Source organism: Bolinopsis microptera, chromosome 11 (genome assembly GCF_026151205.1).
Source record: "Bolinopsis microptera isolate Bmic1 chromosome 11, MBARI_Bmic_1.0, whole genome shotgun sequence".
NCBI lineage: Eukaryota > Metazoa > Ctenophora > Tentaculata > Lobata > Bolinopsidae > Bolinopsis > Bolinopsis microptera.
In genome coordinates this window covers 6,915,169-6,934,614 of record NC_087082.1, presented here as the reverse complement: position 1 = coordinate 6,934,614, position 19,446 = coordinate 6,915,169, and the positions used below count along the sequence as shown (strand labels likewise).

At 36.6% G+C, this 19,446-nt stretch overlaps 2 protein-coding genes across 3 annotated transcripts in view; one reads left to right on the top strand and one right to left on the bottom strand.

Moving 5' to 3' along the window:
* The window catches only part of LOC134823007 (uncharacterized), a 57,382-nt gene that overhangs the window by 22,771 nt on the left and 15,165 nt on the right, over positions 1-19,446 (top strand). The gene's annotated exons all lie outside the window — the stretch shown is intronic.
* Positions 1-19,446, bottom strand: part of LOC134823008 (proteasome subunit beta type-1-B-like) — a 96,633-nt gene that overhangs the window by 69,873 nt on the left and 7,314 nt on the right. The gene's annotated exons all lie outside the window — the stretch shown is intronic.

Genomic DNA, 19,446 nt, shown 5'->3' with positions numbered 1-19,446 from the left:
GAACTGCAGACAATAGTTAAAAAGAACTAATTGTTTTCTGGATCTTCAGACTCTAATCATAGAGAGTTACTCTTTAGATCTACAGATAATAGTAAAAAAGGAGTGATTGGTTCAGCAATAGAGTTTGTAAAACGGTTATCAAGTATCAAAAATCCGTGAAATTTTTACAAGTGTCGAAAATGCTCGAAATTTTTACAATTGTCGAAAATCCGTGAAATTTTTACAAGTGTCGAAAATGCTCGAAATTTTTACAAGTGTCGAAAATCCGTGAAATTTTTACAAGTGTCGAAAATGCTCGAAATTTTTACAAGTGTCGAAAATCCGTGAAATTTTTACAAGTGTCGAAAATGCTCGAAATTTTTACAAGTGTCGAAAACCCGTGAAATTTTTACAAGTGTCGAAAATCCGTGAAATTTTTACAAGTGTCAAAAATCCGTGAAATTTTTACAAGTGTCGGAAAATGTGTGCAATAGCAAAATGTGTGCTACAGAGGGTAAATATCTCTTACTACTGGTATCCAATTAGTATGTCAAGATGGAGTAAAGTGTAGAATAGTAATGTGTAATGGTTTTATGACCGTTGGGCTTGCATTGAAATTAGGCGGGAAAAATTGTGTACACAGCACTGAGGTCCCTACTCCAAGAGGCAAGAAAACGCGCGCGCAAACTTCAAAAGGTCCCGAATCCAGCCGACCAAAATGGTAGTCGATCTCATTGTAGAATTTGACCGTAGAGAAATTTACTAACTAACATTAATTTTGTTAAAACTGCGTTATCATATTTGTTAAACAATCCTCCAAAGTCACAGCAAGTTGTTCATATATTGGTAATCTATTGCAGAAATACCGTATTTCTTGTTTTCGGTCGGAGCAAAACGCAAAATGGGGCAAAATTTCGCAAAAGCTTTAAAGTTTTATATCAGTAAGATGATTTGATTATAAGGCTGTAGGTACCTCCAATCCTACTTAATCAGATTTGCTGGTCCAAGGTAAATCGGTGACAAATCGAATCAAATGCGTGTAGATTCGGTTGAATTCTAGCACATTCAAGCACATTTTTCTAATCCTAGGTAGATATAATAACGTGGTCATGGTAAGTAAATAAAACTTGAGCATAAAGTTAGCTACTATATGGTTGTTAGAAATTACCACAATTGCACTTTTAAACTTCAAAACTGAATCACCAATCAATCCTGGTCACTATTTCAAAGTTTTGAGTCGGCAGAATGTTGTGAATTATGGTTCCTAAGCTATCACTCCAGTTCAATTACACTTTTAAACTTCAAAACTGAATCACCAATCAATCCTGGTCACTATTTCAAAGTTTTGAGTCGGCAGAATGTTGTTAATTATAGCTCATAAGCTATCACTCCAGTTCAATTACACTTTCTTACTTCAAAACTGAATCACCAATCAATTCTTGTCACTACTTCAAAGTTTTGAGACGGCAGAATGTTGTGAATTGTGAATCCTAAGCTATCACACCAGTTCAATTACACTTCAAAACTTCAAAACTGAATCACCAATCAATTCTTGTCACTACTTCAAAGTTTTGAGACGGCAGAATGTTGTGAATTATAGCTCATAAGCTATCACTCCAGTTCAATTACACTTTCTTACTTCAAAACTGAATCACCAATCAATCCTGGTCACTATTTCAAAGTTTTGAGTCGGCAGAATGTTGTTAATTATGGTTCCTAAGCTATCACTCCAGTTCAATTACACTTTTAAACTTCAAAACTGAATCACCAATCAATCCTGGTCACTATTTCAAAGTTTTGAGTCGGCAGAATGTTGTGAATTATGGTTCCTAAGCTATCACTCCAGTTCAATTACACTTTTAAACTTCAAAACTGAATCACCAATTAATTCTGATCACTATTTCAAAGTTTTGAGTCGGCAGAATGTTGTGAATTATGGTTCCTAAGCTAATAACGTGGTCATGGTAAGTAAATAAAACTTGAGCATAAAGTTAGCTACTATATAGTTATAGTATCACTCCAGTTCAATTACACTTTTAAACTTCAAAACTGAATCACCGATCAATTCTGGTCACTATTTCAAAGTTTTGAGTCGGCAGAATGTTGTGAATTATGGTTCCTAAGCTATCACTCCAGTTCAATTACACTTTTAAACTTCAAAACTGAATCACCAATTAATTCTGATCACTATTTCAAAGTTTTGAGTCGGCAGAATGTTGTGAATTATGGTTCCTAAGCTAATAACGTGGTCATGGTAAGTAAATAAAACTTGAGCATAAAGTTAGCTACTATATAGTTGTTAGAAATTACCACAATTGCACTTTTAAACTTCAAAACTGAATCACCAATCAATCCTGGTCACTATTTCAAAGTTTTGATACGGCAGAATGTTGTGAATTATGGTTCCTAAGCTATCACTCCAGTTCAATTACACTTTTAAACTTCAAAACTGAATCACCAATCAATCCTGGTCACTATTTCAAAGTTTTGAGTCGGCAGAATGTTGTTAATTATGGTTCCTAAGCTATCACTCCAGTTCAATTACACTTTTAAACTTCAAAACTGAATCACCAATCAATCCTGGTCACTATTTCAAAGTTTTGATACGGCAGAATGTTGTGAATTATGGTTCCTAAGCTATCACTCCAGTTCAATTACACTTTTAAACTTCAAAACTGAATCACCGATCAATTCTGGTCACTATTTCAAAGTTTTGAGACGGCAGAATGTTGTGAATTGTGGTTCCTAAGCTATCACACCAGTTCAATTACACTTCAAAACTTCAAAACTGAATCACCAATCAATTCTTGTCACTACTTCAAAGTTTTGAGACGGCAGAATGTTGTGAATTGTGAATCCTAAGCTATCACTCCAGTTCAATTACACTTCAAAACTTCAAAACTGAATCACCAATCAATTCTTGTCACTACTTCAAAGTTTTGAGACGGCAGAATGTTGTGAATTGTGGTTCCTAAGCTATCACACCAGTTCAATTACACTTCAAAACTTCAAAACTGAATCACCAATCAATTCTTGTCACTACTTCAAAGTTTTGAGACGGCAGAATGTTGTGAATTATAGCTCATAAGCTATCACTCCAGTTCAATTACACTTTCTTACTTCAAAACTGAATCACCAATCAATCCTGGTCACTATTTCAAAGTTTTGAGTCGGCAGAATGTTGTTAATTATGGTTCCTAAGCTATCACTCCAGTTCAATTACACTTTTAAACTTCAAAACTGAATCACCAATCAATCCTGGTCACTATTTCAAAGTTTTGATACGGCAGAATGTTGTGAATTATGGTTCCTAAGCTATCACTCCAGTTCAATTACACTTTTAAACTTCAAAACTGAATCACCGATCAATTCTGGTCACTATTTCAAAGTTTTGAGTCGGCAGAATGTTGTGAATTATGGTTCCTAAGCTATCACTTCAGTTCAATTACACTTGCAAATAAATACTTAATAAATAACAAAAATAAATACTTACTGATTGGACGATAGTCTGCTGCCACTGATCCGCAACTCTCCGCTCCAATCGGTTAATCTGGTGTGCTTGACATTTTGCTAGAAAGGGTAAACCCGGTTAAATGTAATCTGTCACAAAAGGTAAGAAAGGCGTGATCAGAAGTCAAAACTAACATCCTAAGCTACCATTCTAGTTGTGGTTGAAAACGAAGAGACACTATGTAACAAAACTAGATGGCCGAGTGGGCTAAGCTGTCACCATTCGAATAGACGGTCAAGGGTTCGAATCCCAGTGTCAAATAGCTAAAGATATGTGGATCTACCTTACAATGTACAAGTTACATATCATCATAGCATATGCTGAAGCGATATGCTATGATGAGTGGAATATGAGTTAGGATCAGTTTGGTCCGTTTCATGGCAAAAACATTTATTGATTTTGTATTAACCCTTCGGGGCTTGCGTGACCCTTATCATAGAACTGGTTTTCAGGACTGGCAGTCTGACCTATTGCCTTGCCAGCATAGGTGTACTTATATAGTTTTGCATGGTTCAGTTGCATAGTAGTGTCCGAATTGCACTGATTCTAGCCCGAGTAGTGTTCGAAAGGGCGCCCTGTTTTGACATACCTCCTGAGCCGGTACTCATTTCCTCTCTGAGCTAGCTAGTGTATATCAGTTTCTTGTTGGTGTTTTGTCTGTGTTTGTTTGTCCGTAGTAGGAATTTACTGTAACTTTGGAGACTGGGCGCAGTAATGTCCCAGAGGGTTTGTAACATCATGGATGCTGACTAAGCTTACCTGATCCTCTCCAACTTGTATTAGTACACTACTTCATTCACACCAGTCATTTCACTACATTAAACTGATTGAGGTTATGCCCTTTGTACATGCTGAAGCGATATGCTATGATGAGTGGAATATGAGTTAGGATCAGTTTGGTCCGTTTCATGGCAAAAACATTTATTGTACAAGTTACACAGTAAAGTGTTATTTTTCTTAGGTGGGGTTGTTTGAAAATGAAACATGTAAATCCAAAATCTGTTATGTCTCACAAAACTGTGGTTCAACAGACCAAGAAATTTAAACCTTATATCCGAACGACGTCCAAGACCCTGTACGTCATGTACAAATTCATTACAATCTTATATGTTTTAGCCTAATTTATATTTCTTAGCTAAGTTAAATCTTGAACGGGCCAGCAACAACTGAATACGGTAATGTGATCGTTTAAGTACAAAGAAAAACAGTGCAATTGACAGTGATAAGAAAGTTAGCGTTGCAAAGATTCAAGAGTCGCAGGAATGATACAAATCATACGTGTCATGATCCAACGCGAATGGCGAAACAAAATTGCGTTGGCACTTATATTTCATATCCCAATGTCTTGCGCGGCGTAAGATTGTATTTATGACGCGCACAAAATTTACAGCTTTTTCACCGCGCCAGAAGGAGTAGGGACCTTTTCCGCGTACAATTGGCAAAATTCGGGGTTTGCGATAGCAAAATAAGTTTTTGGAAACACTTATGAAAGTTTCGGCAGAAGTGGAATGTAAAACATAAAATAAAATGTTTAAATAAATGAATAGTGAAGGTTTGATAAAAATTGAAGAAAACTGTAAAAAATGGTACGTGTCAGAGCAAAAAAAGTTGGGAAAAATCACAAAAATATGAGCCAAAAAAGGTGTATAAAATTGTTCATAACTTTTTTTTTGATCATGATAGGAAAAAAAATTTTTTAAGTGCAAAAAGCTGTAAATTTTGTGCGCGTCATAAATACAATCTTACGCCGCGCAAGACATTGGGATATGAAATATAAGTGCCAACGCAATTTTGTTTCGCCATTCGCGTTGGATCATGACACGTATGATTTGTATCATTCCTGCGACTCTTGAATCTTTGCAACGCTAACTTTCTTATCACTGTCAATTGCACTGTTTTTCTTTGTACTTAAACGATCACATTACCGTATTCAGTTGTTGCTGGCCCGTTCAAGATTTAACTTAGCTAAGAAATATAAATTAGGCTAAAACATATAAGATTGTAATGAATTTGTACATGACGTACAGGGTCTTGGACGTCGTTCGGATATAAGGTTTAAATTTCTTGGTCTGTTGAACCACAGTTTTGTGAGACATAACAGATTTTGGATTTACATGTTTCATTTTCAAACAACCCCACCTAAGAAAAATAACACTTTACTGTGTAACTTGTACATTGTAAGGTAGATCCACATATCTTTAGCTATTTGACACTGGGATTCGAACCCTTGACCGTCTATTCGAATGGTGACAGCTTAGCCCACTCGGCCATCTAGTTTTGTTACATAGTGTCTCTTCGTTTTCAACCACAACTAGAATGGTAGCTTAGGATGTTAGTTTTGACTTCTGATCACGCCTTTCTTACCTTTTGTGACAGATTACATTTAACCGGGTTTACCCTTTCTAGCAAAATGTCAAGCACACCAGATTAACCGATTGGAGCGGAGAGTTGCGGATCAGTGGCAGCAGACTATCGTCCAATCAGTAAGTATTTATTTTTGTTATTTATTAAGTATTTATTTGCAAGTGTAATTGAACTGAAGTGATAGCTTAGGAACCATAATTCACAACATTCTGCCGACTCAAAACTTTGAAATAGTGACCAGAATTGATCGGTGATTCAGTTTTGAAGTTTAAAAGTGTAATTGAACTGGAGTGATAGCTTAGGAACCATAATTCACAACATTCTGCCGTATCAAAACTTTGAAATAGTGACCAGGATTGATTGGTGATTCAGTTTTGAAGTTTAAAAGTGTAATTGAACTGGAGTGATAGCTTAGGAACCATAATTAACAACATTCTGCCGACTCAAAACTTTGAAATAGTGACCAGGATTGATTGGTGATTCAGTTTTGAAGTAAGAAAGTGTAATTGAACTGGAGTGATAGCTTATGAGCTATAATTCACAACATTCTGCCGTCTCAAAACTTTGAAGTAGTGACAAGAATTGATTGGTGATTCAGTTTTGAAGTTTTGAAGTGTAATTGAACTGGTGTGATAGCTTAGGAACCACAATTCACAACATTCTGCCGTCTCAAAACTTTGAAGTAGTGACAAGAATTGATTGGTGATTCAGTTTTGAAGTTTTGAAGTGTAATTGAACTGGAGTGATAGCTTAGGATTCACAATTCACAACATTCTGCCGTCTCAAAACTTTGAAGTAGTGACAAGAATTGATTGGTGATTCAGTTTTGAAGTTTTGAAGTGTAATTGAACTGGTGTGATAGCTTAGGAACCACAATTCACAACATTCTGCGGTCTCAAAACTTTGAAATAGTGACCAGAATTGATCGGTGATTCAGTTTTGAAGTTTAAAAGTGTAATTGAACTGGAGTGATAGCTTAGGAACCATAATTCACAACATTCTGCCGTATCAAAACTTTGAAATAGTGACCAGGATTGATTGGTGATTCAGTTTTGAAGTTTAAAAGTGTAATTGAACTGGAGTGATAGCTTAGGAACCATAATTAACAACATTCTGCCGACTCAAAACTTTGAAATAGTGACCAGGATTGATTGGTGATTCAGTTTTGAAGTTTAAAAGTGTAATTGAACTGGAGTGATAGCTTAGGAACCATAATTCACAACATTCTGCCGTATCAAAACTTTGAAATAGTGACCAGGATTGATTGGTGATTCAGTTTTGAAGTTTAAAAGTGCAATTGTGGTAATTTCTAACAACTATATAGTAGCTAACTTTATGCTCAAGTTTTATTTACTTACCATGACCACGTTATTAGCTTAGGAACCATAATTCACAACATTCTGCCGACTCAAAACTTTGAAATAGTGATCAGAATTAATTGGTGATTCAGTTTTGAAGTTTAAAAGTGTAATTGAACTGGAGTGATAGCTTAGGAACCATAATTCACAACATTCTGCCGACTCAAAACTTTGAAATAGTGACCAGAATTGATCGGTGATTCAGTTTTGAAGTTTAAAAGTGTAATTGAACTGGAGTGATACTATAACTATATAGTAGCTAACTTTATGCTCAAGTTTTATTTACTTACCATGACCACGTTATTAGCTTAGGAACCATAATTCACAACATTCTGCCGACTCAAAACTTTGAAATAGTGATCAGAATTAATTGGTGATTCAGTTTTGAAGTTTAAAAGTGTAATTGAACTGGAGTGATAGCTTAGGAACCATAATTCACAACATTCTGCCGACTCAAAACTTTGAAATAGTGACCAGGATTGATTGGTGATTCAGTTTTGAAGTTTAAAAGTGTAATTGAACTGGAGTGATAGCTTAGGAACCATAATTAACAACATTCTGCCGACTCAAAACTTTGAAATAGTGACCAGGATTGATTGGTGATTCAGTTTTGAAGTTTAAAAGTGTAATTGAACTGGAGTGATAGCTTATGAGCTATAATTCACAACATTCTGCCGTCTCAAAACTTTGAAGTAGTGACAAGAATTGATTGGTGATTCAGTTTTGAAGTTTTGAAGTGTAATTGAACTGGTGTGATAGCTTAGGATTCACAATTCACAACATTCTGCCGTCTCAAAACTTTGAAGTAGTGACAAGAATTGATTGGTGATTCAGTTGTGAAGTTTAAAAGTGCAATTGTGGTAATTTCTAACAACCATATAGTAGCTAACTTTATGCTCAAGTTTTATTTACTTACCATGACCACGTTATTATATCTACCTAGGATTAGAAAAATGTGCTTGAATGTGCTAGAATTCAACCGAATCTACACGCATTTGATTCGATTTGTCACCGATTTACCTTGGACCAGCAAATCTGATTAAGTAGGATTGGAGGTACCTACAGCCTTATAATCAAATCATCTTACTGATATAAAACGTTAAAGCTTTTGCGAAATTTTGCCCCATTTTGCGTTTTGCTCCGACCGAAAACAAGAAATACGGTATTTCTGCAATAGATTACCAATATATGAACAACTTGCTGTGACTTTGGAGGATTGTTTAACAAATATGATAACGCAGTTTTAACAAAATTAATGTTAGTTAGTAAATTTCTCTACGGTCAAATTCTACAATGAGATCGACTACCATTTTGGTCGGCTGGATTCGGGACCTTTTGAAGTTTGCGCGCGCGTTTTCTTGCCTCTTGGAGTAGGGACCTCAGTGCTGTGTACACAATTTTTCCCGCCTAATTTCAATGCAAGCCCAACGGTCATAAAACCATTACACATTACTATTTTACACTTTACTCCATCTTGACATACTAATTGGATACCAGTTTAACTGTTTATACTCTGACTTCTCTTGTTTACACTTTTAACTAATGTCGTACATATTTTCAGTTCCTCTAGTCGTCAACCGTGTGACACTACAGACAGTCAATGGGTGATAATTGAAACCGGAATATCCCACATTGTATTCCATCAGCAAGCATGGTAAAGCACCAAACGATGATGAATGATGACATGGAAATAATGTTTCTAATTCAGTGAATAACCCACAATGAAGATACATCGGACAAATCACTTCTTATAGTTTTCTGCCGAAAAAACTAAACTTTATCTTTTCGTATCAACCAAAGAAACATTTCTTATTACTAAAATGTCAAAACTGCCAAATATTAATTGTATAATAGAATATTATGCTCATTTGGAGAAATAAAGACTTTATTTGTAGAAATTTGTGTTAAAAACCGACAACGATTAGGGTGAGATATATTTGCGCCAGATATGTAATATTTTTATCGGCGGACTGATTTCAATATGGTATCTATTGTGATTTAAGACATCAATTTTGAGGAAAAATTTTAATATGTACGGTTAGAAAATCATTTCAGCTTTCTACACTTAACTGCACAATTTTTGTATTGTGTCTATCAGCCAAGAAATTGTTAAATGAAGACAAAAATTATGGGCGCAAATTCGTTCAATATTACCAAATGCGCGGAGGTTTCTTTTTACCATTTTAACAGATTTTATCCGATTTTTAAAATTCTTTCTGTGTGATCATGTGTAAACCTTTATGAATACATTGGTGTACTTCATTTGTCAAATGAAAACGAATAAACACACTAATCAAGCTGTCTAAGAGCGAGATGGCCGTATTTTCCCAATCTGCGCGTGAAAAGGTCCCTACTCCTTCTGCCGCGGTGTTTTTGCACTTAAAAAATTTTTTTTCCTATCATGATCAAAAAAAAGTTATGAACAATTTTATACACCTTTTTTGGCTCATATTTTTGCGATTTTTCCCAACTTTTTTTGCTCTGACACGTACCATTTTTTACAGTTTTCTTCAATTTTTATCAAACCTTCACTATTCATTTATTTAAACATTTTATTTTATGTTTTACATTCCACTTCTGCCGAAACTTTCATAAGTGTTTCCAAAAACTTATTTTGCTATCGCAAACCCCGAATTTTGCCAATTGTACGCGGAAAAGGTCCCTACTCCTTCTGGCGCGGTGGAGAGGTATACAAAGTGTAGCAATGTCAAGGTTCTTCAAGTGGACAAGTTGTTCTTAGGCACGTTGTTCTGGAACAAATAGTCCTACGGCATATTATCATTTAGTACAGACAGATCCGTCTGAAAAAATCGATCTGCCGACACACAAAGCTTACAAAGGATTTTTGACGTTTTTGAGTCCCATTAGGTGCCCTTTATGGCTGACCAACTTTTCCAAACTTTTCCACGTGTCTTAAGGCCACTTTTTGCCACTTTACCACTTTTTACCACCTTTCTTGTTTGTCGAATATCTTTAGTTGTGAACATCGTAAAAGGTTGCAGATCAATCGAGTGTGTTCATATTACCATGAAGAAAAACTTTTGTTCTAACAATTTTTACGTCAGATAATCAGTTAATTGGATAATTATCAATTAGCTAATTAGCAAAATTCTAAAAAATTTTTATTGGCTCAAAATGATCGGAATAGCTTAAAACACGGAGAAAAGTAGTTTTTAGAAAAACTTTGAAAATTTTTCACTTACATTTTTTTTCGAGACTTGGAAAAATTTCGAAAATTTAAAATATTTTTTTCCGCAAAAAGTGATCAAATCGCAAGAAACGCGGAGAAAAATGCTTTTCAAAAAAACTTAGCGAACTTTTCGTTTCAAGAATACTTAAATCACCAATATTTGTAGTTGGAGTTCAGTAAATCGCGGCAGATTTTAGTAATCAGGAATTACTAAGTGGAAAGGTCTGAAACTGAAAAACGTTAACCATACGATATAAGAGTTTCATAACTAATTACAATATAGCCTTATCAATTTTCACAGAAACTGCACCATAATGGCACAGTCAAGATCGAAAGACGAAACGATAGCCTGCTGTACTATCATTTTATTGATTTCAATGATGAATCAGTGGGGTTAAGATAATCACATTTGTAATAAATAAAACCTCTCTGTACCGTCAATTGTGCTAATCTAAACCGGCCTACCTGGATTACCAGACCTCTTCTTTTCCTCAACAATCAAGCCAAGTTGTTCATATCGCATTTTGTGGGCGATGTAAGTACATTATATCGAGCTGTATTCAATCACAATACGACACAATGCAATACGTGTATATTATATGGCTCTTAATGAGGTTTATGAAACGCTTAATACCGCGAGAAACCCGGTATAGAGACGTTTTACAGTTTATCACGAAAACGTATACTTGGCCTCATGGCTCATTTACAGTTCGAAGAAGGCAAGAACAGACCAGGGAAACTAAGGAACAGCCAGATCCAGGAAGCAAGTGTAAATACACCTTCCAACATCTACTGTGACTTGTTTTGTATTGTACTGCATACCGCTTCATTTGCTATGCGGTATAAAATCACCCCCATATGTCAGGGTCGGCTAAAAGTAAAATCAACAAGGGTAACATACGGGCAAGGATAAGATTTAGATACGAGCGTCGGGCAAGGGGTAGTAAAGAACCGGTAATAATTCATTCAGTAAAATGTTCCACGAGAGTCAGGATATTTTGGAAATTGCTAATAGAGACAGATCCTGATCAGGAAGGATTGTTCATGTTATTGAGGATGTTGATTTGAAATCTGGACGTTGTGAAGTAAAAATACAGGTTCTTCCCGCAGGATATTCGGGGCCCATGATGATCAGCTCGGTATTAATGTGGGACAAATCGAAGAGCATTGAAAAGAGCGAGTTGACATTTTAAGCTTTCTGGTCTTTTCTTGCCTTCTTTGAGCTGTCAAAGAGTCATGAGGCCAAGTAGACGTTTTCGTGATAAACTGTAAAACCTCTCCATACCGGGCCTCTCACGGAAGAAACGAGAAGTGTACGGTATAGAACGTTTCATATTACCTCATTAAGGGCCATAATATAATATACACGTATTGCATTGTGTCGTATTGTGATTGAATACAGCTCGATATAATGTACTTACATCGCCCACAAAATGCGATATGAACAACTTGGCTTGATTGTTGAGGAAAAGAAGAGGTCTGGTAATCCAGGTAGGCCGGTTTAGATTAGCACAATTGACGGTACAGAGAGGTTTTATTTATTACAAATGTGATTATCTTAACCCCACTGATTCATCATTGAAATCAATAAAATGATAGTACAGCAGGCTATCGTTTCGTCTTTCGATCTTGACTGTGCCATTATGGTGCAGTTTCTGTGAAAATTGATAAGGCTATATTGTAATTAGTTATGAAACTCTTATATCGTATGGTTAACGTTTTTCAGTTTCAGACCTTTCCACTTAGTAATTCCTGATTACTAAAATCTGCCGCGATTTACTGAACTCCAACTACAAATATTGGTGATTTAAGTATTCTTGAAACGAAAAATTCACTAAGTTTTTTTGAAAAGCATTTTTCTCCGCGTTTCTTGCGATTTGATCACTTTTGGCGGAAAAAAATATTTTAAATTTTCGAAATTTTTCCAAGTCTCGAAAAAAAATGTAAGTGAAAAATTTTCAAAGTTTTTCTAAAAACTACTTTTCTCCGTGTTTTAAGCTATTCCGATCATTTTGAGCCAATAAAAATTTTTTAGAATTTTGCTAATTAGCTAATTGATAATTATCCAATTAACTGATTATCTGACGTAAAAATTGTTAGAACAAAAGTTTTTCTTCATGGTAATGTGAACACACTCGATTGATCTGCAAACTTTTACGATGTTCACAACTAAAGATATTCGACAAACAAGAAAGGTGGTAAAAAGTGGTAAAGTGGCAAAAAGTGGCCTTAAGACACGTGGAAAAGTTTGGAAAAGTTGGTCAGCCATAAAGGACATCTATTAAGACTCAAAAACGTCAAAAATCCTTTGTAAGCTTTGTGTGTCGGCAGATCGATTTTTTCAGACGGATCTGTCTGTACTAATTATGGTTATCGGACAGACTGAGGTTTGAATCAATAAAATCTTGCAGCTCAGTGGCTTTTTGTGGGCGACTTAGAAGTGGCGGCATGTTGTCAGAATTGTGGCATCCTTCGTATACATTTTTCACTATCACTAGGTTCGTAGAAATATTTCCTTTACCCTCATGAGTTTTTGTCCATATTGTGTTCGCAAAGGTAACCTAACTAACCTTATGCCTAACACATTTGACATCACATACGTATTATGTTATTTCCTAGCCTCATCTATTGCCTTTGTTCATAAAAAGGCCTCTGCCCTCTTTGTATCGTTTTCTGAATGTTTGCAGTTTTCCAGACATTGATTGGGGTGTCTAGTGCAGTGGTTAACTATATTGTATATGTCTAATGGTTAACTTTATGTTTAGTGGTAAAACTAAACTCATGTCTAGTGGTCTAATTTTTTCCCGATCCATGACTCAAAGTGCCGAATAGAAGGCACAAAAGAGTCAAGGACAAGGGTTAGCGAACGAGGTTTTTTTTTTGTATATGGTAGCTTTGCGACCGTACCTGCGAGCGTGCGACCGACCGTACCTGCCTGCACACACTTTAATCGCCCACGTGACTACCTGCGCAAAGTTATTTTGCGGAATAATCCGAATTAAATAATTGTTGGCGCGCGGCGCTGAACTGACCAAGTACATTGTTAATTTCACCATGTTCATATCCCACTAGGCACTAATTATTTTGAGTTACTTATACTATTTTGCACACATCCGTGTCGGGTGTCAGGTTGCATAAACAATAAGCATATGGTTTTTAAAAATATACACGATTTTCAAATTCAATATGGAATTATATTAACTTGGTGGCGCTCAGCCTGTCACTTCGCCATATCTGCATACTTATAAACAGTAAAAACTGGGGTCCCCAGGTTGTATAGAATATGATAAAATACGCCATCACGGATCGGGAAATTGAGCGGCCATGCACAAAAAAGCGGCCGCATTTCTTGTTACCTATAGTTTACCTAGATTTACTGACACCACGGCATCAACTTTAACGTGACATTCCACAAAAACCGTAAAATATATACAACCAAAATCTTTTTGACTGGGTCAAATGCTTTAATGGCCTCCAAATCAGCATGACAAAATAAAAATTGGCCAAGAAATAGGAGTTTTAAAGGACCAGTTAACTCAAAAATTTGTAGTCTCCAATTTGGCTAAGATTTAAATCAGCTGTGACAAACTGGTAAAATATCGTATCGCCGAAAGAACCAACTCTCTAGCGTACGTGTAACGCGTGTTATTGCAATCATAGGCGGTGGCCTCGTGACGTCATAAAGTCCCTCAGTGCGCGCTTGCATAGCGTAATACGTTGCAAATGTTTATCGTTGTCAATAAACACGTGTAACTCACTCAAATTTTAGAATTATGACTATTTCCCTAGTTCTCCAAAATCCTTATAGTTTTGGCTATCACCTTGTTGTTGTTGTTGTTGTTGTTGTTGCCTTCAGCCGAGTATATGATTCAAGTAGACACTTTTATTTGAATAAAAAACAAAACATAATATACGAATATCTAAGTGAATTGAACTACAAATAGACATTGACGATCCCTAAGTAGGGTAAGTACTACAAATGCATAGAAACTAGAATTGTTGAAGCGTATTACAGATGGATTGAGGTGAAAATTCGCTTTCTTTAAAACCCACGTACTTGTTTGAAATATTCGGATATTTGCTTCTTATTGCTTGAATTACACACGCAGGGAGCCTGTACCGATTATTTTTCCCCAGTTCATGAAACTCTAACAAATTTAGAAAGGATCTATAAGCTGTATGGCGTAAAAGTTGGTGGAAACTCTCCTGGTCATCTTTATCCGGATAACTAATAGTGTTGTGACCATATGCGGCCATTTCTAATGCGTCTCTATTAAAAATAAAATTGCAAAATTTGCTGTGTTCAGTTATACATTGATTTTCTGTTTCCATCATGTCTCGAACAACGCTAATATCAGAGCAACATGACAACTTAGGAAACTTCCCCTTCAGGTAGTGTTTCACATTTCCCACAAATACACCAATCTCAAAATTTGGACCCCCGAGTGGTGTCAAAAACGCGAATTAAATAGGTAATATTTATTTTAGTCTCTTGAGTCTTGACACCATTTTAGGGTTATACGGATTCCTGCTCGAAAACTTAATAAAACAAAAATATTAACGTATAAAGTATTATACTAACTTCTAATAACATTAATATAGATTTTGTAATATTCCCTGATTATTGATTATAATTACTTAACTTTATAGAACCATACAGTTTTAATTTATACTTTGTCCCAAATCCCCCCAATATACATTGTAATAGTAAAACTACTAGGATTTATTAAACCATTTAAGTCAGCATTGTGCTAATTGATATTTGATTTGAACCAGAAACTTCGTCCCCATCATAACATATCACATAAATTTTGATAAACGCCCCAGGGTCGCTGAACTGGCAGGAAATATGAGAGGGGAAGGAAATGTTGTAGAGTATAAGGTAGGTGGGACAGTGGGAGCAGGTGTGAAAACAGATTCACCAGGTGAGAAGGTGAGAGGAGCTGCAGGGTGAGACTTGTGAGATGCTGGTTGGTAACTTGAGAAGGAACTGGGAGGTAAGCTGGAACTGGAAAGAAAGGGGTCATCGAAGTATAGAGGCTTTACAAATGTGAGAGGCTTCACGAAAGGTAGAGGCTTAACAAAAATGGGTCCTCGAACACTATCTTTTTGACAGAAAGTCGAAGCCTGACCGTTTTCATGAAAAAAATTTGAGTTATTCCGCTGATACAGTTTTTCGCCAGTATGAGTCATCTGATGGCTAACTATGAGTGAATTTTTGATTGAACTGTAGGAACGTTCGGTGCATTTATATGGTTTTTCGCCAGTATGAGTCATCTGATGTTTACTTAGGTCTGATTTTCGGATTGAACTGTAGGAACATTCAGAGCATTTATACGGTTTTTCACCGGTATGATTCCGCTGATGGTTAACTAGGTCTGATTTTTGGATTGAACTGTAGGAACATTCGGTGCATTTATATGGTTTTTCACCGGTATGAGTCATCTGATGTTTACTTAGGTCTGATTTTCGGATTGAACTGTAGGAACATTCGGAGCATTTATACGGTTTTTCACCGGTATGAGTCATCTGATGGCGAACTAAGAGTGAATTTTTGATTGAACTGTAGGAACGTTCGGTGCATTTATATGGTTTTTCGCCAGTATGAGTCATCTGATGTTTACTTAGGTCTGATTTTCGGATTGAACTGTAGGAACATTCAGAGCATTTATACGGTTTTTCACCGGTATGATTCCGCTGATGGTTAACTAGGTCTGATTTTTGGATTGAACTGTAGGAACATTCGGTGCATTTATATGGTTTTTCACCGGTATGAGTCATCTGATGTTTACTTAGGTCTGATTTTCGGATTGAACTGTAGGAACATTCGGAGCATTTATACGGTTTTTCACCGGTATGAGTCATCTGATGGCGAACTAAGAGTGAATTTTTGATTGAACTGTAGGAACATTCAGAGCATTTATACGGTTTTTCACCGGTATGAGTCATCCGATGGTTAACTAGGTCTGATTTTTGGCTTGAACTGTAGGAACATTCGGTGCATTTATACGGTTTTTCACCGGTATGAGTCATCCGATGGTTAACTAGGTCTGATTTTTGGCTTGAACTGTAGGAACATTCAGAGCATTTATACGGTTTTTCACCGGTATGAGTCATCTGATGGTTAAGCAGGTTTGATTTTCGGCTTGAACTGAAGGAACATTCAGAGCATTTATACGGTTTTTCACCGGTATGAGTCATCTGATGGTTAAGCAGGTTTGATTTTAGGCTTGAACTGTAGGAACATTCGGAGCATTTATACGGTTTTTGACCGGTATGAGTCATCTGATGTTGAATCAGGGTTGATTTCCAGTCAGTACTAAAGGAACATTCAGAGCATTTATACGGTTTTTCACCGGTATGAGTCATCTGATGGCGAACTAAGTTTCTTTTTCGGCTTGAACTGTAGGAACATTCAGAGCATTTATATGGTTTTTCACCGGTATGAGTCATCTGATGATTAAGCAGGTTTGATTTTAGGCTTGAACTGTAGGAACATTCAGAGCATTTATACGGTTTTTCGCCGATATGAATCATCTGATGTCGAACCAGGGTTGATTTCCAGCCAGTACTAAAGGAACATTCAGAGCATTTATATGGTTTTTGTTTTTCACTGGTATGAGTTTGCTGATGTAAAACTAAAGCTGTTTTTTGGTTTGCATTGTAGGAAAATTCGGAGCGAATGTAAGCATTTTCACTGGTATTAACCCACTGGTGGCAAGCTATTGCTGACTCCTGGTTGGGACAATCCAACTGAGAAACTGCATTCGAATACACTTCTGATTTAATAATAAAATTATCTTCCTCCTTCTTAATCTCTGTCTTGATCAATTCCGGTGAAAAACTTTCTTCTTCTATCTTCATCTCATCTTTAAAGTCTGGAACATTTTGCTGCTCCATTTCACTAACAAGTCAAGGACTGTACAAAACTAAATGTCAGTGTTTATTTGAAGAGCTTTTCGCTTTGTTTACATCTGACATCAGGCAGAAACAAGTTTATAAAAAGTGATGGTAGTAACCCAGAAAATAGAAAACAAGCAAATGTGGTTATCAAATTTGAAACAGGTTCAACTTAATGTAAACAAGGTATTCGGATAATGCTGATACTTATAAAGCTACATAAAGCTATTAAACTACGAAACTTAATGTTCTAAACATTTACTAAAAGTGATCTCCAAACTAAAGCTTCAGTACAACTGTTAGTTTGAGCACCATATATTTTAAATAACAGCAGTTCACTGTTCAGATGTTATATGAGCTTAGAGCTAGACTCTATGTGGTCCACACTCCACAGGGCGGAGGAACAATACTGTGCGTGTGTACTGTGTATAATAAGTGTTTAACTGCAAATTACATTGTCTAAACTCTAAAGCCAAATATTTAACTTAAAAGCCTCAATTTCGATGAGGTTCAGGAATAGCGATCCAGCTCTTGAGGAGTTATTAATTTTCCAAGTTTCACCCTCTTTTGTTCTTTTTCGAGTATTGATATAAGTATAATTTACCATCTGATAGAATGCATTAATAATGAAATTACTAGGTACATTTTTTTTGCAGGAAATTTTTAAATATACTTTCTTTCACATGTTTTTGATGTTACGTCATAAATAATTTTTTCCCGATCCATGACTCAAAGTGCCGAAGGCACAAAAGAGTCAAGGACAAGGGTTAGCGATCGAGGTTTTTTTTTGTATATGGTAGCTTTGCGACCGTGCCTGCGAGCGTGCATGCGTGCGTGCGTACGTGCCCTCGCCCCCAGTCTAGTTATCGCCCACGTGTCTGCCTGCGCAAAGTTATTTTGCGCGATCATCTGAATTAAACAATTGTTGGCGCGCGGTGCTGAAATGTTCAAGTACATTGTTAATTTCACCATGTACGCATCCCGCTAGGGACTAATTGATAGCATTGTATATAGAGTATTATTATTTTGAGTTAGTATTACTATTTTGCACAGATCCGTGTCAGGCTGCATAAACAATAAACATATGGTTACATAGAAATATACACGATTTTCAAATTTAATATAGAATTATATCAACTCGGCGGCGCTCGGCCTGTCACTCCGCCATATCTGGATGCTTATAAACAGCAAAGACTGGGGTCCCCAGGTGGTATGGAATATGATAAAATACTTCATCCCGGATCGGGAAATTGAGCGGCCATCCACAAAAGAAAAGCGGCCGCATTTCTTGTTTATGTTTAAGTTTTAGGGAAGTTGGGAAGTTTTTGGCTAAGTTTTTGTTACGTCAGCAGACGAGTGGGTTAAGGAATGCTTGTGAAAGTGGATTCCTGGAAATTTTTCCAAGGTTCATGCTACCCTGATCATTATGAGCCTAACATATTTTTTTCGGTCTTTAGTACCTACATTCGGAAGATTGCGCACAATACAAGTGCGTTAGTGCGCGGCGAATTGTATAAAACATAGCTGCGCAGATTGTTTATATGCTTGGAAGATCAGTGCGAAATCGTAAGTCATACGTTGTATGACCCGCCGCGCACGAGTGCGCGCCCCCCTGTATCGTTACTGGGCCGCGCTCAGCCTGTCATTCCGCCAAATCTTTATTTATGTTAATGAACATAATAGCCTGGGGTCCTCAGGTAACTGTATCGTAGAAACTCTACATAGTGAAACGACCGTGTGGGTCACGACCAACGACGTGATATAAGAAATCGTAGCGCGGAGCTACAAACTATAATGCAGCCAACTTAGCACCCAGAAAACCTTACTGGCTAAAGTCTCTGAAAGTAAAATAATTAGAAACATCTGGTTTTTTGCAAAATATCCGCCTTGTAACAATAACTAATAACGTTTCCTCCCCAAGCGGAAAATTGGGGACATTGTAGATTTTGAGTTTGGAGTTTGGAGTTATCCTAAAAAGGCTCTGGTCATAGCTTGCTACACGTTGTATACCTTTTGTGCACGCGAAGCTTGCACGCCGGCCGGCTGCTTGATGGATGTTACTCGTCTAAATTTCTTCGAAGTAGCGCGCGCCGCTTTCTTCTCGATGGCAAGTGCTACGAAGTAGCGCGCGCCGGGCCAGACCA